This window comes from Pogona vitticeps, chromosome 1 (genome assembly GCF_051106095.1).
Source record: "Pogona vitticeps strain Pit_001003342236 chromosome 1, PviZW2.1, whole genome shotgun sequence".
NCBI classification, from domain to species: domain Eukaryota; kingdom Metazoa; phylum Chordata; class Lepidosauria; order Squamata; family Agamidae; genus Pogona; species Pogona vitticeps.
This window is the reverse complement of record NC_135783.1, coordinates 339,909,536-339,934,433: the sequence shown is the minus strand read 5'-3', so window position 1 is coordinate 339,934,433 and position 24,898 is coordinate 339,909,536. Positions and strand designations below refer to the sequence as shown.

Below are 24,898 nucleotides of genomic sequence, written 5' to 3'. Positions count from 1 at the left end.
CACCATGTTTTGGACTACATTTCCCATCAACCTTACCTGTGCTGGTCTGGGGATGATGGGAGCCAAATTGGGTCCAGGATCCTTGAGTTGAGGAAGGTAGCATGAAACGTCACTTTCATGGATTTGCTTCAGCGGGGATTGAAGATGAGGGAGACAAACAGAATACAGATTAAAATGATGAATATGGTTCACTTTGAGCACAGGTCACCGTGGAGGAGCTGAGGGCAGGGAACTTCCTGACAGAAGGCCTTAAGGAGTTTTCCTAAATTTCCCTCCCCCCCCCCCCCCCGGTTTTCAAAGGTGACCATGCACAAACATACCCTGATTAAGGGTGGGGGTGGAGGAGTCTGGTATTTCGCTTAGCACAAATCTCCTTCCGGTTTCTACACAGCAAAGGCTTTCAGACTTACAGATCTTTTTCAGGCTGAGAACTGGCGCCGGTTGCAGAGAGGGAGAGACCTCTGGCATTTCCCTTCTCCCACAAGCTTCTGCACAGAATTTGGCAGCCTGTCTCTTCAGTGAGCATTACCAATACACTTGAAATGGCTCCTCACCCACAAAAATTAAACGAGGTAAAGAAGATGGAAGAGTACACATGCAGTGTCTAAGTATAGTGCTCTACAAATAGCTTCCCACATAGGATTGCCACAGGTTTTACTAGTGCTGCTCATGTGCCTTTTACCAGCAACCGAACAGAGGAAGGCTATAATTTTGAGTTTTATGCATCACTTTCGATCCAAGCCTGCTCAGTTCTTTATGTCTAACAGAAGGAGAATACAGGGAAAATGTAATGCTTTGTATACTGTGGGAAACGAGTTCCAGTTCCACTTAGAGCAGTGTCCTATAGCCAGTCCCAGCTAAAATAAAACTATTGAATCAATGGTTGAATTGCAAGACAACACACATATAAACCAAGGGGTCTACTCTAGCTAGAACCAGCAATAAGGTATAGGCCTTATAGTTTACAGCACAAGAGGAATGGTTATTAGCACTAAGAGCCACTAATCTGAAAATAGCCCAAAGAAAAAAGAACAGTGTTGGTTATAAAAGACGGCAATCCTCAGTACACCAGGAATATAATGTGGAACTACCACGATCATTTTAGGTGACACAGGAAAGCATTTTTAGAAGAGGTAGCCTTGTTAGTCTGTGCTAGCAGACCTTAGAGACCAACTGCTATATTATAAAGTGAGTTTTCATGGGCAAGTCCACTTCTTCAGGAGCATTTCAAGTATATTGGGAAGCATTTTATCAGAAGAAAATCTTTTAAAAAAGTATTTTCCCACTGCACCAACATAACCTCTCTTGATTGTCAGGAGACTTGCAGTACAAGTAGTTAAATTGCAGTACTGCAGCAAAGACTCTGCTCACAAAGTGACCCTGATGGATTAGGTAGCCTGCTAGAGGCTGACTCAGCCTTCTGTCCTTCTGAGGTTGGTAAATTCAATACTCAGCTTGCTCGGGAGGGTCAATGTAGCCTGAATAATTAACTTATAAACCACCCAGAGAGTGCTTTAAGTGCTATCGGGTAGTACAGCGTATTAGCATAACACTTTGCTTAGGTCTGTCTGTCTGTCTGTCTGCCAGAAAGAAAGAAAGAAAGAAAGAGACAGAGAGAGAGAGAAAGGGAAAGAAAAAGAGAGAGAGAATGAAAGAAAAAGGGGGAGAAAGACAGAGAGAGAGAGAGAAAGAAAAAAGAAAGAAAGAAAGAGAGAGAGAGAGAGAGAAAGAGAAAATGAAAGAAAGAGAAAAAGAACAAGAAAGAGAAAGAGAGAGAGAGAGAAAGAAAGAGAAAGAAAGAAGGGAGAATGGGAGCAATTTTTGGCTTTTTTTCAAAAACTTTCCATGAACAACTAAACAGAACCTGAAAATGAGGAAATGAAAAAGATACCCTCAGCATTTTCATTCGTCCTGTTTGATTGTTCCCTTCTCCATCCTCCTGTTTCAATTTAGGTTGCAAACAGTTAATGCCAAGATCCAGAGTTGGGATCCTGTTACTCGATGTGCAGAGCATTCCATTCTGGCTCTTCTGCTTATGTTACCATAGCCTTTCCCAGCCCTTCAAATGTGTTGGACTTCAACCTCCATCATCCCCAGACAGCAGTAGCAGCACTAGCTGGGCATGATCGGTGTTGTTGTTCTAAAGATCTGAAGAGTATGAGATGGGAGAAGGCTATGTTATAATGGAAAGCACCGTGCATGTTGATGACATAATACAGGTAAGTATTGCTGTTGCTGCTGCTGTTATCGTTGTCGTTGTCATTAATCACAGAGGTCTTGTTTGTTGCAAATCATCTTGTTGCAAATTATTGGAGCCTTGCATAAGATGCTGGACAGGTTTTAAGCCTGCAAGATCTGCTTTGTTTTCTATGGGAGACCTGAGAAAGACCTACCAGAGCAGTAGGTTAACTCTCCAGATGTTTTGGGTCTCAACCTCCAGAAAGGTCCACCCAGAATGGGCAGTGGTTAAAGAACATAAGAATTAAAGCCCAAACTCCAAAGGAATTAAAGCTTTGAGCTAGAGCTAAAAGCTGTGAACCCTTGAACTAGAGACAGACTCAAAAGACATATACTGTAAAACTTAAGGCCAGGATCTAATTGAAATGAAGAATGTTTGAGCTAGAAGCACATGGGAGAAAAAGAACCAAAGTTGAAAGCAAGCAGCATCCTGTTCCGAGCAGGCAAAACTCCTGCACCATCTGTGGCTCACCATAGCACTAGCAGAGAAGCAATGAAGCTTCCATCTATGCAGTTAGATTTTTTAAATAGCAAAAAACCAAAGTGTTCCGCTTATATACTGCCTCATAGCACTTAAAGCACTCTCTGGGAAGTTTACAAGTTAATAATACACGAGCTGGGTACTCATTTTACTAACCACAGAAGGATGGAAGGCTGAGCGAACCTTGAGAGGGCTATCTGGGATCGAACCCTGGGTCATGAGCACAGTTTTGGCTGCAGTACAGCAGTTTAACCGCTGCACCACGAGGCTCCTTGTGCAAGCAATTAAATATTTCAAACACTCATGCAACAGATGGTTGTCATCAAGTGCAAGGAATGAAAAGGATTTTGTCCAAAGAATTCTAACCCTGGAAATCTGTTTTCCTGATGCCAGAAACCAACTAAAAACCCTTTGGTATAAAAATCCACTCCTGGTTTCCCCATCCCTTCTGCTTTGGCCTCAGATTTCCTTGGAATTTGATAAGGAAGCTCATTTAGTTGCTGATACTATAAAACTACTGAGAATGAAAAATCTATACCAGTTATTTGTTGCAAAGCACCCAGAAAGCTAGCAGTAGATCTGGATCTACCTTCTGCTCAACTGTGGTATAGGAAGCAGGTTACAAAATTCCATAATTAATATTTTTCTTTGAGGGGTTATCAGCAATTCCAGAATTCCAAAGCAATAAAGCAGTATTTAATAAAAAAAAATCCGCGGAGTGACCACATTTCATTAGTGGCTTGCTTTTATTACACCAAAGACAGAAGCTGCTAAATATAATTTCTTTCCAACCTCCACAGTTCTCAGAACATGAGGCTCAAATGTTATTTCCCACACTTTATGATTGCATTTTGAAATGTGGAAAATTGGGAATGCATGTTGTTTAACTAAGTGCGAAACCATTACTGCTTGATTCCCACAGATCTTTGCCCACAATACTCTGATTCATGTTTTCATTCTTCAGGAATATTAGCATGCACTGATAGATTCAAGGGTGTTTCTTCCACCCCACTTTTCTATCTGATGCTGAGTGAGTGTGCGCTCTATGGGAATTTATGCCCAAACTTCTCTTTAACTATCTACTCCTCTTTAAGAAACAAGCATCTCTTTTAAAAGTCTTTTAAAATATTCAGCAAATGAATTTCTCTACTGGACTGTTGTTGTTTTAGAACGTTGCTGGAGCACTGACTGAAAGCTTCCAACCAAGAGCTCCTCAGTATTGACATATACTGCAAATCCATGTCTCTTTAGGAAATTAGCGTTTCTTGTTTTTTAAAAAAAAACCTTGAAGAAATATTGTAGGAATTTTCAATAAATGAGCATTTCTACTTGAATTTATGTTGTATTTTGTTCCAGAGCACTCACTGAAAGCTTCCAACCAGGAACTTTGCATCACCTAAATTTTGCCCTGATACTGAAAATAAACCATGTTTTTAGAGAGGGCTCATAAAGGAGCTGGAAGTCATGGGGAAAAGCACTGGATTAACTGAGATAAGGGAATGTCATATGGATGGTGGGAATTACACTGCTTTGAAATGTTACAGCAGAGAGTACCTACCTACCTACCTACCTACCTACCTACCTACCTACCTACCTACCTACCTACCTACCTACCTACCTACCTACCTACCTACCTACCTACCTACCTACCTACCTACCTACCTACCTACCTACCTACCTACATACATACATACATACATACATACATACATACATACATACATACATACATACATACATACATTTGCACTACTTTTCTCCTTAAAAAGGACCCAAGGTGGCTTACATCATTACAAGACCATTTTTAAAGTTAAAAACAGTAAGTATACAAAAATAAAAAGGATCAAACAAATACCGCACTAAAACACAGTAAACGAAAGCAACACCAAAAGCACATTCAAAGAAATGTCACAAAAATCCATTTAAAAAAACCCATGTATCAGGCAGGTACTCACAGTGGGAAAGCTCCTCAGAAAGCCTGAAGAGAAACGTCTTTGCTTGGAAGGACAGCAAAGATGGGCCCAGCCTGGCCTCCTGTGGGAGGGAGTTCCACAGTCTGGAAGCAGTCACAGAGAAGGCCCTCTCCTGTTTCCCCACAAAACACACCTGTGAAGGTGGGACTGAGAGAAAGACCTCTCCTGATACTGAAATATGTTCCAGCCTCTCATATATAGACAACAGGAAATGTTTAATTGGATTTGCTGTGGTCAGAGTGTTTGTCTGGTCCAATATAATCTACAATGACTGAAGTGTATCTCAAGCAGAAAATTTCATATTATCTTCTGCCTAAAAGATAAACTGCATCCTTCTATAAGGAAAGCACCAAGCTTCCCCTCCATCTGGGAGTCAGGACCCAGGTGGCAAAGTGCCAGGAAGAGCCAATCTTGTGTTCCTGCCCATCTAGATGTCTCCTCTCACCATTCCGGAAAGCCTCGGGCTCCAGAACAGCCATTGCCTCTCCTCTGTCTCCCTCTTGCTCTTGACACTGTGCGGGTAGGCTTTTGAGGCAGCGGCCTCAGCCCTGACCTGCACAGAAGGTGTCCCCAAGTGTTATACCCGCAGTGCTTGGCTTTCAACAGAGACATAGACGTACGCACGCAGATCTCCAGAACCAACCGTTTCAAGTGGGGTTGCCAGCTAGTTCAGAACGGGGCCCTGCCCAAAGGCCTTGTATAGCTGGCATTGCTCTCCACAAAATTCACTCCCGCAATGAGACCATGGGTGAAGGGCAAGGAACGGGGTCAGTAAATAAAGTGGTACCTGCGGTGCTAGAGGGGCACTGAGGCGGCCCTCGTCCAGCCTATTTCTGCCTATCTCCTGACCGGACGTAGACGGTTTCTGTGAGTGCACCAGCTTGCCTCTGTGTATGTTTTGCGTATGAATGACAGCAAGACTTCCCCGTGTGTACCCACTTTGGCCTTTGTTATTGTCATCTGTCTTTATCTTGTGCCTCATCAGGAGCCAACATGGAGCAGCGAGTCTCAGTCTGTGGGGGAGCTTAGATGCCCAGCTCCTGCTGACCAAGCGTAGACTGTACTCTGTCCTTGAGCTGCGTGATCTTTTTTAAAAATCGAGGACTTTCTGCATACAAAACTCATACTGTACTCTCTACCACAGACCTATAGCCTTTTCCTAGGAATACAATTACTATGTGTCAATGACTGTGAGGGTCCTAAATGGGGCTCCTCTTTTTCTCCAAATAAATTAGCAGACTTATGAAGTTCATAAACTGGAGTTCATTGCAGTGTTTAACAGAAAACCAGTATCGGCAAGCGCATCCCAACTCTTATCAACTTCTAACAACGGGTCACAAAGGGGCTTCCATTCATCTTCTTTAAGGGGGTTTCCCCCAACAGGGTTCCAAGGTCCTGGCCGGTCCACCGACAAGTTAGAATTCAATACCGGTCCGGGTTCCCCTTCCAATAGGGGTACGGTGTCCTCGTCTCTGGGGTCCACCCAGGTGGGTTCCTTGGAGGTCGTAAGGGTCGGCCATGGTCCGAAGGGTATCCCATCATCTGGGTCTCCATCATCCTCCATTCAATCCTTTCCCGCCTTTTCCTTTTGACCCGTTCCTTTTCTTCCCTTAATTTCCTCCTCCACTCCTTTGCCTCTATTTCATGCCAATAAGAGGGTCTTGGGGTCACTTCCCTTCTTCTCCTATAGTCCGCCTCTTCCTTAGGTATATGGAGCCTTTTCTCAGTCCTTGGATCTTGCACCCAGATCCATTCCCAACCTGGAGGCAGTTATATCTGCAAACCCTGCCTTCGCCTCCACCTGGGGTTTCTGCTCTTTTCCCGCCAACATTTTCCTGGTTTCTTTAACTGTCAAGTCTTATAGTTCTTTCTCCACACACATGGGGTCCTTTCCCGGAGTCTCAGTCTTTTGGGGTTGGGAAACGGGCAAGGTCTGCACCCCTTTCTCTATAGGGAGAGGACGGGACGGCACTCCAGCGAAAATAGCTGGTTTCTCACCCTCGGTCTCACAATGACATTTAAGATTTCTTGTTAAACTTGAGTTTTCAACATCTTGACTGATCTTCTTCCTCCTCTTTCTGCCCCTCCCTTGTTTTTCTCCTGCAGTCTTTATATTTAGAATATACACCCGCAGGCAGGAACTGTGTACAAATTTACCATTGCACAGCATCTGGTAGGACATGCAAGCTTGAGAATACCTGTGTTCTTACTAAATATTGTTATTATCAATAAAAAGATGCCCTTAAAAGATATACATACATAGAAATAATATGAAAAAAAAATGGATAAGTTCCAATGCCATTTATATGGATTATCATACATATCTCAGTTTCTCTTATCTCCATTTCTAGATATTTACAAGTTTCACCTTTGGAATATATAATCATGTAATAGGCATTGGTGGGTAGCTTACTTGAACAGCGACAAGATATGAAGAAATATATCAGATTTCTTCAAAGAAAATTCTTGACAGCACTGGGGTATACTGTAAAAGAGTTTAAGAACAAAATAATACAGTACATGTTAGCAGATAGAAATTGTAGCTATGGTGACCACAGATAGACAAAGAACAAACCATTTTGGTAAATTCAGCTGTCTCTCAGTTTGCTATCTGGTAATGTAATATTCATGCTTTGTGACACAGAAGATATGTCAAGACAAACATTCATTAATTTATTTAAAATATTTTTACCTCACCTTTCTGCTTAAAATCACAGAATTCTTCAGAGCTCTGTCAATTTTCTAAACTCAAATACTGCAGCTGCAAAAGAAACCCTTTTAGAATCAGTGGGTTCTGCACAAAGTAATTTTTTCTCCTGATTTTTTTTTTAAATTGATTACTCTGTACTTTTTGAAACAGTGAGAAATAACTAATAGAAAGTGACTGACTAGACTAGAACTCATTTATTCTCTGTTATTATTCCACCTGGCTAGGTATAAAGCAACATCGCTAGGAAATTACAATGCTTTAAAAAAAAAAACAATCACTCTTCTGCTATGGTTTTTTCATCATGTGTTGCATCATGTACACACCTTCAAGAAAATCCTCTACTATTAACAATGGTGGTACTGTATAATTAGGTGGGTCTATTAGGAAAACCCATAACATAGCAGATGCACGCTACTGTGCAGATATAATACAGACCTCTCTATTTCCTCATATGGTTTATCATTATGCACCATGACTGAGGGGCAAATATTGACATTTAGCTGCATGTGAGGACAGCCACACCGTGAAGCAGATTCCCAGACATGTAGGAAGCTGTGTTGATGCACAACAGCAGGCGAGTTTTAGTGCTTTTGCTTCACATCAGGAGAAGGTCTTTCATACAGGGGATAGATCTTAATTGCTCATTGAAAACTAAAACTCAGAAATATATTTCTAGTTCACAAGAAGACATTTCTCTGGGAAAAATCAATTCCCCATGCCTAGGGACAAGAGATTAAATTTAGAAGAAAGCAATAACAATAAAGTGCTATCAATTCAATTCCAATTTATGATGATTCACCTGGGTTTTTTTAGGAATACAGTTCTCTGAATTGGTTTACCACTCCCTCTTTCTAGTGGCTTTCTGGGACATGCGAGGTCCAGAGCCACACATGTTGTGGGTCTCCAGAGCCACAACATGTGTGGCTGGTCTCCAGTTCCCATCTGCCTCAGCCAGCACGGCCAGTACCCAGAGAGAAAGGAAATTTGAATCAAATAACACATTCTGCTTTTAAAAAAACTGCCTCAAAGCTTGGCTGTTCACTGTAACATATGATTAAGAATGTGGAAAGCATGTGGGACAGTGGTTCGCAGTCTTGGGTAACCCTGGTGTTCTTGGACTGCAACTCCCAGAAACACCAGCCAGCACAGCTGGTGGTGAAGGCTTCTTGGAATTGTAGTCCAAAAACACCAGGGTTACCTACAGTTGGGAACCACTGATCTGGGGGAAAACTGGGTACTTTCTCACCCCTCAAGCTCCATTGGGGCAAGATGCTCTGGCAAGTAACATGGGCCAAACCACAAAGGCCTTTGTGCATGAGAATCAAAACCTTGAACCTGTTCCAGGAGTCCACAGGTAACCAGTGGAGGTGAGCCAGAACTGGCCTGATGCAATCATATCTGCTCACCGCAACCACCAGTCTGGCCTCTGCATTCTGGACTCGCTGGAGACTCTTCGGACCAGACTCATAGGAAGCCCCACATAGAGAACATTGTAGTAGTCAATTTGGGAAATGACCAATGCCTACACCAGCATCCTGAGGGAGCTGTTGTCCAGGTAGGGGTGGAGATGGGCATTCAGCTGGTTAAAGGCTGGCCTGGACACGGCTATGATCTGGGCATCTGAAGAAAGAGCTGTGACTAGAAGCACACCCAAATTTCCAAACTTGGTCCCTAAGCAGGAGGGCAATGCCACCATCCCCAATGTATTGATGGACCTCTCCAGGAACGCAGCCTATGGCTTGTCTGGATTCAGTTTGAGCCTGGTCCATTCCAGAACCAAAGCCAGGCAATGTTCAAGTGTCTGGATGGCATCCATTACAGGGGTAGTAAACAGGAGAGATAGACCTGGGCATCATCAGTGTACTGATGACATCTCTCTCCAAATCTCCTGCTGACCCCCCCCCCCCCCAGTGAATTCACATAGATGTTGAACAGCATTGGAAACGTTGATGATCCATGAGGAACCCCACAGGTGAGGGTCCAAGGGGTCAATACATCATCCCCAAGCTACACTCTCTGGACCCAGTCCTCAAGGAAAGATTAGAACTGGCGCAATTCTAAACCTCCAATCCCAGTCTCTGAGAGCCTGTCCAAGAGGATACCATGGTCACCAGTATCAATAGCCAGTCAGAGATCAAGGAGAACCAGCAGAGTACACCCAAACACAAAGCAGTTGTCTGGACTGTGTTTCAACAACCACTTGCCCAAATGTCCCCAATTTGGCACAGAGCAAGGACTGTCTCCTACATTTGTGCCAAATTTGGTGCTGGAATTTTAAAGTTATAATCTTTTATTTGAGGCATCCCATTTTTTGAGTTGCCTTATGAAATACTGATTAGCTGTGTTGCACAATATCTATGGCTGCACTCTTGTGCAGGAATAATAAGAGTTTTCCCTTTCTAGCTTTCCCTTCCAATCCCTTTCTACTGTGGGGTGATTTGTATGCTGTTAAGGACACTGCTGAAGAGATTAGTTTTAGGACTTACAGTTTTTTCATCCATGTGGAGAGGGGGGCAAAGTGTTTCCCACTAGATGTGGTTGGAGTGCAACTTCCAGCATTCGTTATCATTGGCTTTGCTGGCTACGGCTGATAGGCACTGCTGTCTACCCACATCTGGTGAGTGGCACTTTGCCGACCCCTGCTTTATCTCATGAGCTAATTTCTCTAGAAGGGCTATGGAAGGGTCATTGTAGCATCTGCATGAAGGACCAATATACTGCAGCAGGAAGCTTCCCCTACATGGAGGTGGAAATAGTTTAATCTCTTACAATTCCCATTTTCCTAGGGTTGCCAGTTTTTCTTCTGGCAGAATTCCTGGGTCTTAAAACATGTGGTTAAGAGTTGGAATGAATAATTACACAGACTGTTAGGAGGACCCAATATTAACATTTTCTGTTCCATTTGAGGAAGAACTTTGCTAAGTTCTCTGTGCTTTCTAACTACTAATCCATGGAAGCCTTTGGCCAGGGCTGGCCCATTGCACTTTGCTGCCTGAGGCATAAGACAGGATGGCAATTCCCACCCCCATTCCAAGTGCAAAACCCAACTGGGCTAGCGTTAAAAGTGTGCACATCTGTGGTCTTGTAGTCCAAAAAAAGCCAGTCTGTATATCTTTAGTGAGCATCTGAATCTGCCTTCATAATTGGCAATAGATTCTAGACAGCAGGCTAGGGTGTAAAGCAGGCTGTGTATCTCACATAAGTTCATCCAGTATTTGTTGGGGGTTCCCGACCCCCAGTATCTGTTATCTTGGGCTACCCATCCCACTTTGCCCAATGACAGAGCCAGCCCTGCCTTTGACCACAAGATACTGGCAACCTTGTGGACCGAAGGACTTAAATCCTATATAATATTCAGTAAACCATTTCTTGAACTGGCAACCCTTACAGAGCCTGGCAGAACAGCTCCTCCAACATTCAGGAAAATCCTATGGTTTTAAAAACTAAAAAAAAAAAGTTTAGAAGAAACACCAGGGAGCAGCCTCCTTTTCTGCTTCCTCCATGAAGACTGAGCATAGTGTCCATGGAAAGCTGACTTACTGCTGGCAGTGGGGAGGGGTCTAGAAAAGCACGGAGCAGGAAAGTGAAATTGAGAAGAGGGGTGGCTGGCCAGAACTCTCCAGCGATCTTGACATCAAGCTACAGATCCCACCGGTGAACTTTCAGTAAAACAATGACATCTAACTCATGTGAAGGGTGATTTTACTGTTTGACTCTGCATCCGCCTGCCCTCTTACTATCCTCCCATAAATCTCTTCCAGAAATGCTTGACAGCTTGTTTCCTCATTCCTGCCTTGAAAACTGGTTGTTTTTCCAGACACTTGTACTTGAACCCGGCCAGTAAAGTCCAGCATTTAAGAGTGTTGATCTGAGTCTTGGTTGATCCTAGCCTAAGACCCAGTGACTCATGAAACTCACTGGGTGACCTTGGCCAGACAGAAACTCTTTCTCAGCCTTACATGCCTCACAGGGTTGTTGTGAAGCTAACGCAAGAGAGCCATGCTCTAAGATCGCTTTTCTCCAAGGCAGCATGGAGAAGTAATAAATACAGTGGTGCCTCACTAGACAGTTACCCCACATGACAGTTTTTTCGCTAGACATTGACTTTTTGCGATCGCTATAGCGATTCGCAAAACAGTGATTCCTATGGGGGAATTTCGCTGCACAATGTTTGGTCCCTGCTCCGCAAACCAATTTTTGCTAGACAACGATTTTGACAGCTCCCTCTGCGCTTGCAAAACAGGTGTTTTTGGGACCTAAGCTTCGCAAGACAGCTATTTAAACAGCTGATCGGTGGTTCGCAAAGCGGCTTTCCTATGGCTGATCTTCACTAGACAACGACAATTCTTCCCCATTGGAACGCATTAAACAGGTTTCAGTACATTCCAATAGGGAAATGTTTTTCGCTAGACAATTATTTTGCTAAACAGCAATTTCAGTAGAGTGGATTATCATCGTCTAGCAAGGCACCACTGTAATGTAAAATACTGCAAGGCGACTATGCACTGGATTACAGCAGAAACCTAGACAGTTCCATTAGCATCAGCAGCTGGAATGGAGGGGGACATGATAGTCGGATTTTTCATTGAGAGCTATTGGATAAGTGGAGGCAGAGACTGATCTAATGTGGGTCATTAACTGTGTGGATAGGCCTCTCCTTTTAGAGGCAAGACTTTTTTTGGCACGAGCCTTATTTTCTTAGGGTTTGACCACACAGAAGTTTTTTCTGAGTTGGTGCAAGCATTTCTATACCACACCCAGGCATTTCGGTCACTGCTGTAGTTCACACAAAAATGTTTGATTATCCCAGGAAGGTGTGTCCAAGTGCCCACACGTCACATAACCACCCCTTCCTTCTTTCACACCCTTTTCTGCCCTGATCACCATCCTCTTATCCCTACCTCCTTCTACTCCGGTTCAAATCCATTATTTTTGTTTATCCTGTTTAGCAAGTTAAAAAGCCCTAAACCAACAAGAGGAGGCAAGAGGAGAAGGGGACGACCGAGGATGAGATGGCTGGACAGTGTCTGCGAAGTAACCCACATGAATTTGACACAACTCCGGGAGGCAGTGGAAGATAGGAGGGCCTGGCGTGCTCTGGTCCATGGGGTCATGAAGAGTCGGACACAACTAAACGACTAAACGAAACGAAAAACCAACAAAACATGATAAGCATCTGAATCAGTGTTGCATCTGTTTAAAATATTTTTGAGATGCTTTTAAATATTTGAAATACCATTTGCTGTGAAAGCCCTTACCCGCATGAGAAGGAGGCAGGCCAAAAAAAAAAGTAGGGCTGATCCCCCCATGACGCCCCACTCTGCACACCAACAAAGATGTCATCTGGACATGCCCCCCCCTCTTCCTCCACAGCTTTTCTGAAGGCAAATGTTCGCCCAGGTCAGAAGCAAGACAATATACTGTGAATTGAATTGCTATAAAAACCACAAGCCCTGCTGGCTGAACAAAATGTACCAACAGATTTTGGCACGGTACCAAAAATGTACCATCATCTTGCTGATGGAATAGATATTGAAAGTATACTAAGAAACACAGCAGAAATTTGGGGGAACAAAGAATACCCATCTGTTCATCCCCCCTACTGTTCCTTCTCCAACCCCAATGGCAATAGCTGATTCAATTAAGAGCAGCAAAGGAGACATGGCTGAGAGATTCTGTCTTCCCCTTCCACAGGTGGGCTTATTAAGAAATTTCAGAGCTTCTGACTGAGTCCCTTTGGATAGTCCACAACAAACTCCAGCCAAACATCTCATGCTGTTAAATCTGCAACGATAAGGATTTGCAATTGGCTGAAGTTAAGGTAGCTGTGGGAGTAATTACTTCAGATCTGCTATCTTTTGGCATTTTAATATTCTTTGTTATAATTATTGTGTTGTGGTTTTCTTCCAGTTAATGGCCAAGTTTCATGTAAAACGAAACAAAAATCTAAATAAGCATCAACTTATTTCTGGAGATGCATCCTGGGAACAGTTGGTGCTCTTTGTACCAAATCCCAAATAAAGTCATAATCTGTGCCTCATGTCCAGACTGGTTATGAGAAAGTATGGGTGTCACGTTTATGCCAGGTCAAATCACTGAACTACACTGCCCAGACTTTCCTGGTGTGGGTAAATGCCGGAAGGGCTGAATGTATTGATGGCTGGGGAAAGTCTTCATGTCTGCTATCCAACCAACATCTTAAGAGACTCAGACTAAGCAGTGTTCCATGGAGTTACTAAAAATCCATAAGGTTAAGCACTTTGGCTCTCACGCCAACCTTGAAAGGTAGGAATACCAAAAATACCCACAAAACACACTGGCTCCTGGTAGATGATTGCAAGACCTGGTTTTGAGTACCAACAACTTTCTTTACTCTTAAAAAGTTGCTCTAAAATTTACAGAAACAGCCAAAAGTTTGTGGAGCAAAGAGTATTTTAAAAACTTGTTGAGACAGCACCAGTTTCAGAACAGTCCCATAAGAAAAGAAGGAAGTTGGCTATCCTAAGCTAATACTCACCTTCTGGCAGCTCCAAAGCACATGCAGAGGCAAGTCAGGCAACAGATGAGCATAGGGTTCTCCTACAAGGTAATTAAGCTAAACTAAATAACTTTAAATTCCCCCTTTTATACCTAACATGCCATTTTCTAGACCCTTTGAGGAGTTCAGCTAATCGGCCACTGTATTGCCCTGAAACATCTACAAGAGAAAGTAACTTCTCTACTTTTCTCCCTTCATTTCTCTTGAAACCAGTTTTGACCATATACTAAGGAGCAAACTGTGGCCACAGAGTGGCCATTCTCACAGAGATAAGGCACAAATGTTACAGCCTTCCAATTAACACTGTTTTTGTTGGAGGGGTGAATCTACATAGTGAATTCATGGATTGCATACAATTGTATTGATATTTTATTTTACGGTTTTGAAGATTCATCTGTGCTATGGATACCCAACCCCGTTGAGGAAAATATGTTGGAATTTTGTCTGACTTTGAAATCAAAGGGACACATTAACTTTGCAAATTCGGCAAGCAACTTCTGTATTGTTGCTGTTGCCAAGAACCTGAGCCCATAAGTTGTAGCATTTTCTTGTTATAATTGCTCATTTTGTCTGTTATATATATGCAAATAAGCAGAGACTCATTTTGTGAACCTGTGTTTGCAAGATTCATCAATAATAGGCAAAGCCCCATATAACTTAAAAGTGTTACAACAGCACAACGCAACATATTATGGCAAGATAAGTCATCTATCATTTCTTCTTTTTCAAGTATTTGCAATGTGAAGTGTTATAATTGATTGTTAGAGGGAACCAAAGGGTATTTTGTGACAAGAGATGGGAGCTTTGTATTAATCTCCCGGGGGAGATGAATACAGTGGTGCCTTGCTTAACTAGTGCTTCGCTCAACGATGAATTCGCGTAACGATGGCCTTTGCTGGAAATTTTGCCGCCTCACCTAACAATGTTTCCTATGGAGGATTTTCGCATAACGATGTTTGGGACCTTGCTTCACTTAACGATGACAGTTTTAGGTCCCCTGTTTCGCTTAACGTTTTTTTTGACAGCCCTGTTTTCGCTATTTTAAAAATATTCTAAAATGTTTAAAAAATGTTTAAAATGCTTGGAATCATTAGTGCACCTAATAAAACCTTCATTAAAGCAATTTGGCTTCGTTCTGAGTCTTTTTGAATTTTTGGTGATTTGTTTTTCACCATTGAAATGTATTGAATAGGCTCCTATTGGAACGGATTAACCGGTTTTCAATGCATTCCTATGGGAAATGGTGTTTCGCTTAACGATGTTTTCACATAACGATGTTTTTAATGGAACCAATTAACATCGTTATGCGAGGCACCACTGTATGAAGCTTTTCACCACAGGTGGCCAATCCGATTGGACCCTCCCTCCCCAAACCAGGTGTCTACTTACCCCTTGCAGCATGGTGCACTGGGTCATCATTCTTTGCACTGTGCCAATTGTGGAAGTAGCCCTGCTGGAGTTTCCCCGCCTTCCTGCACTGCTGACCAATCATCAGCTGAGTGGAGAGGTTTGTCATTCCCCTCTCTTGCTGGCTTGGTGAACAGGGAGGGGGGGAAGCCCCAGCCAGGCTACTTCCACCATTGGCGTAGCATGAAGGACAGTGGCCGTGCAGGCTGCACTGCAAGGAGTAAGCAGACATCCAGTTCGGAAGTGCAATGGGTCCAATCAGACAGGCCACCTGGGGTGGCAGGCTCTCCCCCGGGAGACGAATACGAAGCTCCCATCTCTATTTTTGGTGATAACACCATAATCCATTAATAAAACACAATGCAGGAAATGACCAGCATGATTGGAGCCATGATCACGATAATGGCAAGCTGGCTGCTGAAATAAGCAGTTCAATGAGTTCCTTTTAAAAATGTAATCCTCCAAGCTCTTATGGGACTTCAGACAGGCACCTGGAAATCAGGCGTCTCTCATTTTAGCCCTAAACGGCTTATAGTCACGCAATTTCTTTTTCTTGTGATCATCGGACACTATCATAGCTATTCTGATCTTAGATGCAGCAGCTCTAAACTAAAGTATAATGTGGCGCAGACCAGTTACAGCCCACCTCACGCAGTGACACATTACAAGTTACCTGGGTCCCATCAGTGCTCTGACTGCCGTGCTTTGGACTGAGATTCATTTTTCATTGAGTAAATAGCAAAGGCTTTGATTCGCGAAACTATATTGATTGAGAGTAGAATCAGATTATGATAATAATGAAGATGAAGAAGAAGATTCTGCCACAACTCTCTTGGTGTTAATAATTTATTTCTCAGCCTTAATTTAAAATCTGAGCACAAAGTAGCTGCCATCAACCAAGGTTTTAGTAGCAATATTATCCAGCTTTCTTGTTTTGGGTCAGAATCCAAGTGTTGGAGTAAAGGGGGTCTACTTGCCTGTGTAGGCTTGATATTTGGTTTATGGGGCTTTGTTAAAGATTGGCTCCACCCCCTGAACTGTCATCATCCTCCCTGGCCATAATTTTGCTCCTGCTTCCCACTATGGGATGTTGAGGTTATTATCATTATTTATTTATTTATTTTATTTATATCCCGCCTATCTAGTCACATCTACATCTTTCATATTAAAGTAAATCTCACAAGCTATCGAGAAGTCCGTTCACCTCTTGTGCAAAACACGCTTCTTGGCATTACGAGTTTCCTTCTGACACCCTCGTTCCCACTTGGGAGAGGACCTGGGTTGTGTCAGCACTAGTTACACATGGATCTTAGGGAATCTGTTAAACAAGTTGAGAAGTTACTTGTAATTAATTAATTCATTTCAATATATTTATTTGTCTGTTTAATATTGTTCAAAATCTTTCTCCTAAAAGGATCCAAGACAACTTGCAATTTTAAAAGAAACAATACTGGAAAGCTAAAGCAATACATTATTACAATATTTAAAAATAATTAAATATCATATTCAATATTTTAAATAAAAGCAGTATTAAACATACATTAAAAACAACAGAAATACAATAGCTGGACTACTCTAACACACTCTACGCCTTTGGCAATTGTTCAGAAACTTTAGCGGGTCCAAAAAGCTGCAGGGATCACATAACCCAACCCACTCAACCCTTACAGCAGCCCCCCCACCAGCTGCCAATCTGTTTCTGGGCAGAATTCAGAGTGCTAGTTTTAACATATAAAGTCCTAACTAGCTTGGGGTACAAGCTACAGTATCCTTAAGACCGTATCTGCCTTTATGAGCCAGCAGAGGTGTTAAAATCATCAGATGAGGCCTTTCTCTCAGTCCCACCCCCCCCACCCCCACAGATGCATTTGGTGGGGACACAGAAGAGGGCCTTCTCTGTTGTTGCTCCCAGACTTTGGAACTCCCTCCCACAGGAGGCCAGAATGGCTCCATCTTTGCTGTCCATTTGCAAGCAGACAAAGATTTGTCTCTTCAGCCAGATTTTCCCTCAATAACTGGCTGACTGAGTAGGGTTTTTAAAATGGGATGACTAGTATTTGGTTGGTTTAATATGTTTAATAATACTTTTATTTGACATTTTTAATATAATGTATGTTTAATTCTTTTAAAATATTTGAATAATGTATTGCTTTTATCTCTCTCCTTTAATGATGTAAACCTCCTTGGGTCCTTTTATGAATCTTCATCCTGCCAGTCGTTCCTCTATGACAGAAGCGGATGAGGGGTACCTTGGTAATAACTCCATGGGCTTCAGCTGAGTCTCTTGGCTCTGGTATACCACTGCTGATGCACTACATCACTTATAATGAAATAAAAAAAAATAAAAGAAAAATAATAAACAAAAAGAAATAAAAATATTTTTACAACACTTGTTGAGAAACTGCCCACAGCCAAACCCACAAGCAGGCAGTTTTTCAGTGGAGCCTTCAGACAAGGCAAAGAAAAAGAAAATCTTTGTATATGATGCTGCACATCAGCAATGGTATACCTCAATCGGATAAAATTCATTCATGGGCCCAACCAGCTCTCACTTTGCATCACAAGAAATAGTTCAATCCAAATTTCTAAGAACTATACTCCAGGCCCCAAGATGCGTGTCGAATGCAAGGATAAGGCTAGAAACAGGATGCCTTAAAGTAGAAGTCTGGATTAGGATTCAGTCTATATACGTGTGGCTAAAGGGACAGTTATACCCAAAAGGCTTATTTTCCTCAATATTTAATGATAACAATCAATCTAAGTGGGTTAAATTGGTGCACGGCTACTTGGGGAAAATTGGCCTCTCACCTCAGGCACTTATATTTTCTGGAATAGAGCAGGCAAAACAAATAGTTAAACAAAGAATAGAGGACAATGAATATCAAACAGACCTCTCTAGCATTCAAAACACGGCAGCAAGGACTTACATTAAAAACTGTATAGAACCGGTCTTTGGGAATTAAAGGAACTAGAAGAGCCTTTACTTTGGCAAGGTGTTTGGCCCTCCCCTCTGCTGTACTAGAAGGGAAGTATAAAAATACCCCTTTTGCTGAAAAGTTATGCTCCTGCCACCTGAGGGAGATCGAGACCATACAGCATACGTTCTTCACCTGCCCATTGTATGAAGCAGTGCGAAAAGAGACTATAATCCCCTTAACAGATAGATTGCCAGGATGTTCGGAGGGAAATAGGCTTGAGTTCCTTCTCTCGGATGTTGATGTGCAGATCACCTGTTAGGTTACGAGGTTCTGAAAGTTAGAAATTTTAAGGTTTTATAAGGTTTTATACTTATGTGACTGGTGTAAGGACCGTAAATAAACTTATTGTACTGTATTGATGCTACACATCAGCAATGGTATATCTCAATCTGATAAAATAATTTCACTTCCCCTGCTCCTCGGCCAAGGATCAGAGGAAATGTTCAGTATGCTGATATCCTGAAGTGGCTCACATATTAAGCCACTGCACGATATTGGAAATTGGGAACAGAAGGAGTTGAACCAAATGGAGTTGCTTGAGCTCTGATATGCCATTTAGAGGAGAGGATTGCACCTAATGGGATATCTCACCTCTGACCCGAAGCAACTCTATTTAGCCCACACTAGCCCATTCCAAAATGAGCAGCGTAGATCAGACTTGACAAGTTTTATTGCGTCTAGTACGCAACTGGCCAAGGTGGCAGAAAGATTCTAAGATTGCAATATATGTATGTGGATTTTCTATAAACTGTCCCAGTCTGTACTTCCTGTGCCACCTAGAGTGGTCCTGACCCGACCAGATAGGCGGGATATAAATAAAATAAATAAATAAGCTGAACTTGGTTTGCAATCCAAAATCTACACCTTTACAGAAGGACATACTTGGGAAAGCTGTGCACATTTGGAAAGTGTACATTAAGATTCACTCGCTTCAAATAGGTGCAAAATATCTATTAAATATTTAAGAGCAGATCTTTTCTCTAGATGGGTGGGGTAGAAGTCTAATAAATAAATATGGAATAGAGGGATTATGTGCTAACAATATATACCTCTTCTATGGACACATTTAAAATACATACAAACATGCAACAGGATGGATTTTGTTCTGGAAAGTGTGGAAAATGTTGGAACCAGTACAGATGAGACATATTTGTGGAAACAAGCAGATATTATATACTTACGTACTCTCTACTTCCTGTGTTACCCTGCACCATAATCTTTTGCTTCCTTTTCATATACAGTAAACACACACTAGGTGGCTCTTTTACATCAGTCAAACAGGGCTATTCTGCAGGGCAATATTGTCCGTGTGATTTCATAGGTGGAACGAACAAACTCTGCAAAGTTAATTAATATGAATTCAAAAATGAGGCAGATGGAAAGGCTAGCCCAGCATGGAAAGAGCAATGTGCTTACAAAGATACAGAACGGCAGTGCCTTGAAGGGTGGCGGTGGGTGGCAGTGTGTTCTGCGATGAGTCACAATCATCCTTGACAATGATCATGGCAACTATTTCTTCTGGGCAGTGCTTTCATACTCATTTGTAACCTTCTGAGGAATCTTGAGTTTTATTCTGTTTCACAATGTCATGTTTATGGCATGTCTCAAGACTTCCAGGACTACGTCGCTGGGCGTGTGGGTCTTCCTCTTATACTTTTGGGTGCATTCCAAAACTCTTTGTGAAATAATTGCTTATTTATTAATGAATAAGGGACGTGGTGGCGCTGCGGGCTAAACCGCAGAAGCCTGTGCTGCAGGGTCAGAAGACCAGCAGTCGTAAGATCTAATCCACGTGACGGAGTGAGTGCCCGTCGCTTGTCCCAGCTCCCACCAACCTAGCGGTTCGAAAGCATGCAAATGCAAGTAGATAAATAGGGACCACCTCAGTGGGAAGGTAACAGCGTTCCGTGTCTAAGTCGCACTGGCCATGTGACCACGGAAGATTGTCTTCGGACAAAACGCTGGCTTTATGGCTTGGAGACGGGGATGAGCACTGCCCCCTAGAGTCAAACACGACTGGACAAAAATTGTCAAGGGGAACCTTTACCTTTACCTTGCATTTTTTGCATTGCTCACTCAGCAGAGTTTTCTGGGTAGCGCAACAGAGATTCTGGGAGCTGTGATCTTAGAAAGTAGCTTTCAAAAGGGCTTGGCTAGGCAGCTCAATTGGAGCAGGCTGGTGTGAGCTAAATAAGGTTGCTTAGGGCCACACTGAAGTGTGGCACCCCATTTGGTGCAGTCCTGGCATCCGCACGGCATCCCCACCTCAACTTTGGCCGATTGCCCAAAGGGAAAGAAAACAGAAAGACAGCCACTGGGAAGAAATAGCAAACCATCTTGTTCCCCAGAGCAGACCAAACAGTGGGGCAATTCCCTGGGTAGTCATACCCTTACTTTGCTTTTAGTTGTCTCTGTTCTTGGAAACAAAATAAAGAATTAAATGTATATGTGTCAAACTGATAATGTGAAGAGGTAATTTGCAAAGTATCCTATTGGCCTTTCTATTTATTTCTAAGGACACCGGAGGATCACTTCTAAAGAGGCAGCTGTAAATTCAAATGCTTCCTTGACATGATAATTACTGTAATGTCCCAGATAAGTATTTTTGGCCATTCCCAGTGTTGTACATCTTGTGCCTTTCTTGCTCACTCTAGACTATTGTACATAATTAGATCAGAGAGAAAAGAGAACTCTTTCGTTGGCTTTTAAGCTCCCATTTCGTGCATGGGTGTATACTCTCTCTGTTGCAACAGTGGCACAGCTGTGGCCTCATTAATTAGTGACAGCAATTTGTGCTTATCCTCTTGTGAGATAAAGAAGCTTATTACACACAGGTAGGAGTGGCATGCAATAGCAAGGGAGCCACAAAGAAAACTGGAGAGATTATGCTTGCCTTACAGTTCCCGTTTTAATCCAAAAGAACAGTGTCATCTAAACATGACTTGCTCCTAGTTACAAGAAGTCATTTCTGTTTACAAGTACTGGCCCTCTTCTGGTTAAAGGATGGCAGGTCAATACCTGAGGCGACGGACAAGATGGCCGCCTTCCTTCCATACCAGCTAATGCAGCCACCCTATTTTCCTTTGACACTGGAGATGGGATGAGAGGGAACCCACTCAGGTTCAGTGTTGTTCTCCAATGGCCCTGCATCCATTGGCTGATGCTGCCCAAAGGGGCAACTTCCTTGTTTGCAGAGCTTGGAAACTACAGAACGACTCACTAAACTACAACTCCCAGGAAATCTCTGCCAGTGTGGGCAAAGTCTCCAACTCTCACAATCCCTCCAGCCAGCATTATCAGTGACTGCAACTCCCATGATCCCTACTGCTGGCATGAACATTGGCCATATTAACTGAAGAGATTCGGGAGCTGTCGTCACTGGCCATACTGCGTGGGAAATCCTGGGAGTTGTAGTCCAAAAATCCCTCTCCCAGCTCTGCTCATCAGTGCCCCCTGCTGGTAGGGCCAGCTCTGTTGGCTCCCTCTTCTGCCTTTGGGGAGATATTAGGAAGCCTTTTTTAAAAGTCTGGTATACATGTGACTTTGGTCAGAATCCCGTTGCCTGATGTAATGAATCATACTAGAGTAGATCCATTGAATCAATAGGGATTTAGTGAGTCAACACCTCTATAAATTGCTTTGTTTCAAATGGGCCTATTTTAACTGAAGTAAGTCACACAATAGGTCCATTTGAATCAATCGAACAAGAAGAAGGTTGACTCATCAAATTGCCATTGATTCAATGGGCCTCCTTTGGTGCAGTTTACTATGCTATATATGTATTGTGTGCTATCAAGTGAATTCCAACATATGGAGACCCTTTCCAGGGTTTTTGAGGTAGAGAATACACAGAAGTGGTTCATCATTCCCTTCTTCTGAGGGGGGGGGGTGTCCTGGGACTGTGCAGCTTGCCCAAGGCCACATAGGTTGGCTCTACTCTCAGCAGGCACAGCAGGGATTCGAACACCTAACATCTGTCTCTGTAGCCACATACCTAACCACTGAGCTAGCCAGGTGCCATGTACTTTGCTAGGCAGTAGGATTTTGGGAGACTATTTCATTTGATTACACACAATGCATGGAAAGGTTACTTTTTGAAGCTCCGAGGTTACAGCCCGAATTCCTAGGGCTTTTCTGTGGGCAAGGAGGGAGGAACATACCTTGACTGTCATGGAAAGACAGACATAAATCAGAGATTGGAAATATTATTGTTTTGGACTGAAAACTCCCATTTCCTTGGCCTGCTGACTAAGAATGTTTTGGAAATTCATTTGTTTGTCTGCCTGCATGTCTGTCCTATAGGCTGCCTTTCTCCCAATAAGGGGACTCAAGATGTATCCCCAAATAGTAACTTTTCCAAACTCTTAATTAGGAATGCACCCACACGGACACTAAATGCACTGGTATTATTTACCTTCCCCACCCTTCTAACTATATCGAGATTCTAACCGTTGCTAAACATGATTGAAGTGCAGTTCTTTGGTTTAAAAAAAAGGCAACAACTCACACAATACCATTCTGAATGAGATTTGCGATGTACTTTGATGAACGCCTACTGATTTAGTTGGTCCCTATTCCTATTCTACAGGACGGTAGCTGGGAAAATAGCTATCTGCATATATATTTTTCTGAGAGCATGCTCTATTATATTTACTGAGGCTTACCTCTGTTATGCATATGATGACACTGTAAGCATTAAAGCTGAGGTGGGAGGTTTGGGGGCCCTTCTGATATTACTGGATTGCAGCTCCCATCAGTTGTGGCCTGCACACTTGGTGGGGAGTAATACTCATCAGCGGCTTGTACATTCAGAGGAGGTAAGGATCCCATCTCAAATGTTCAGCCAATAGGTATGGCAACTAGTTGCCGACCCCTGCGGTAAATGTTCATATGGTGACTTGTTTCCTTTGTGTTTTTTTCCCTTGCTATAGTGTGTCAAATAAAACACCTGCTTCAAGGGTGGAAGAGAGTGCAACACTGTGTGGTTAAAAAACACACACACAAGAGAATACAGCAAGAATAAGAGCAGCAGGAACAAAGTCAAACCCATTATGAAAGTACGATTTAAAAAAACCACACTACTACGTCTAGCCCACCAGCACCCTTAATTAGCACAAAATGTCTGTGCTCATATAAAAACTGCAAAGTTACAAAAAAAATTGTGCCTAAATTGTCCTCATTATACATGCTTTAAAAGGGAGCACCATTAACCAGGTACATTCAGCAGCAGAACCGTTATTCCTTAAATAGCAACATCGATCATCCAATTAATGGAGTCATTACTTTCTCCCAATTGTTTAGATTTTCACATTTTCAGGTAAATGAGAGTAGCTGTGGCAGAGTAACAGATGACTGAAGCCAATGGACCAGCTAGTCCAGTGCTTTCTCTCGCTAGTAGACCATCTCTAGAGCCCGTAACATCTTCCTCACTCTGTTCTCCAAGATCCTTTTCAATGAAATTCCTGGTGACTTAAACGAGAGACGTTTGCATGCAGAGCCTCGTGGCACAGTGGTTAAAACGCTGTACTGCAGCTAAAACTGTGCTCACGACCTGGGGTTCAAATCCCAGGTAGCCGGCTCAAGGTTGACTCAGCCTTCCATCCTTCCGAGGTCGGTAAAATGAGTACCCAGCTTGCTGGGGGGGCAATGTGTAGCCTGTATAATTTAAAAAATTGTAAACCGCCCGGAGAGTGCTTGTAGCACTATGGGGCGGTATATAAATCCAATAAATAAATAAATAAATAAATAAACTATGTCTGCTCCTTAGTCTGCATCCTACAGCTACACATTTGCATACACCACCTTTAAAACATACCCCTTTAAAACAGTTTCCCTCCACTCATTCCCATAAGATAGTATTCTAGTTCCCTCCTGTGCTTTTAATTACTATATCTATAGTAATAAGAGTTATAAATTGCTTTCAGGTAGTTACATGCAGATTATGTGACTTGCATCTGTCATAGGAGCTGGCAAAAACTAGCATTTCTCACATTAGCTACGATAGCTAAGGCTAATGGGAGCTGTAGTCCACTTTGCCCACCATTGATTTGTACAGAATTTGGCTGCCATATGCAGATACCACTTTCCTGTGCTTTGCATTTTTCTTCAGAATCAACTGACCTGCAACCCCACTGTCAAAAAGCCAAGAATCAGAAAAGAATTTGATTCAGTCCGTGTAAGCATGGTATCACTATTTGTCCTGGGGCTCGTTAAGTGCAGGCACCAGTGTGGTTCTGCAACACTTTAATTAATAATCACAGCAAGAAAAAATACTTCTCAGCATTTTCAGATACTTTTCCTCTTTCAATATGTATGGAAGGGGAAAGGAGGAGCGTCCATTAGCTGGTTCACAAATGAACGAAAACGACCACAGTGTGTTTAGAGAAGACCCTCTGTAAGGGATTAAGGTCTAAAATGATCTAGACGTACCACTGGCCCCACATCTCTAGAGAACGGAAATGTCAGCAACAACTTAGATTGCCCAGTGCTACCTGTTGACCTTTTAGATGGTCTGCAATGGTTACCCAGTAAAGTGAAACAAGGGTGCGATCAGACAGGGGGAAAATAGCTTGC

General features: G+C 42.6%; 1 protein-coding gene across 2 annotated transcripts in view; it reads right to left on the bottom strand.

Annotated features, from left to right (window-relative positions):
* The window catches only part of RCOR1 (REST corepressor 1), a 192,008-nt gene extending 180,506 nt beyond the window's left edge, over nucleotides 1–11,502 (bottom strand). Inside the window, exons 1-2 of one of the 2 annotated variants that reach the window (XM_078383798.1) lie at nucleotides 411–11,502; nucleotides 37–126 (exon numbers count right to left, since the gene is read on the bottom strand). The gene's annotated coding sequence lies outside the window, so the exon portion shown is untranslated. Of the gene's footprint in view, nucleotides 1–36; nucleotides 127–320; nucleotides 385–410 lie in introns of those variants that run through there. The other variant, XM_078383797.1, reaches the window with a different exon arrangement.
* Between the last annotated feature and the right edge of the window lie 13,396 nt (nucleotides 11,503–24,898).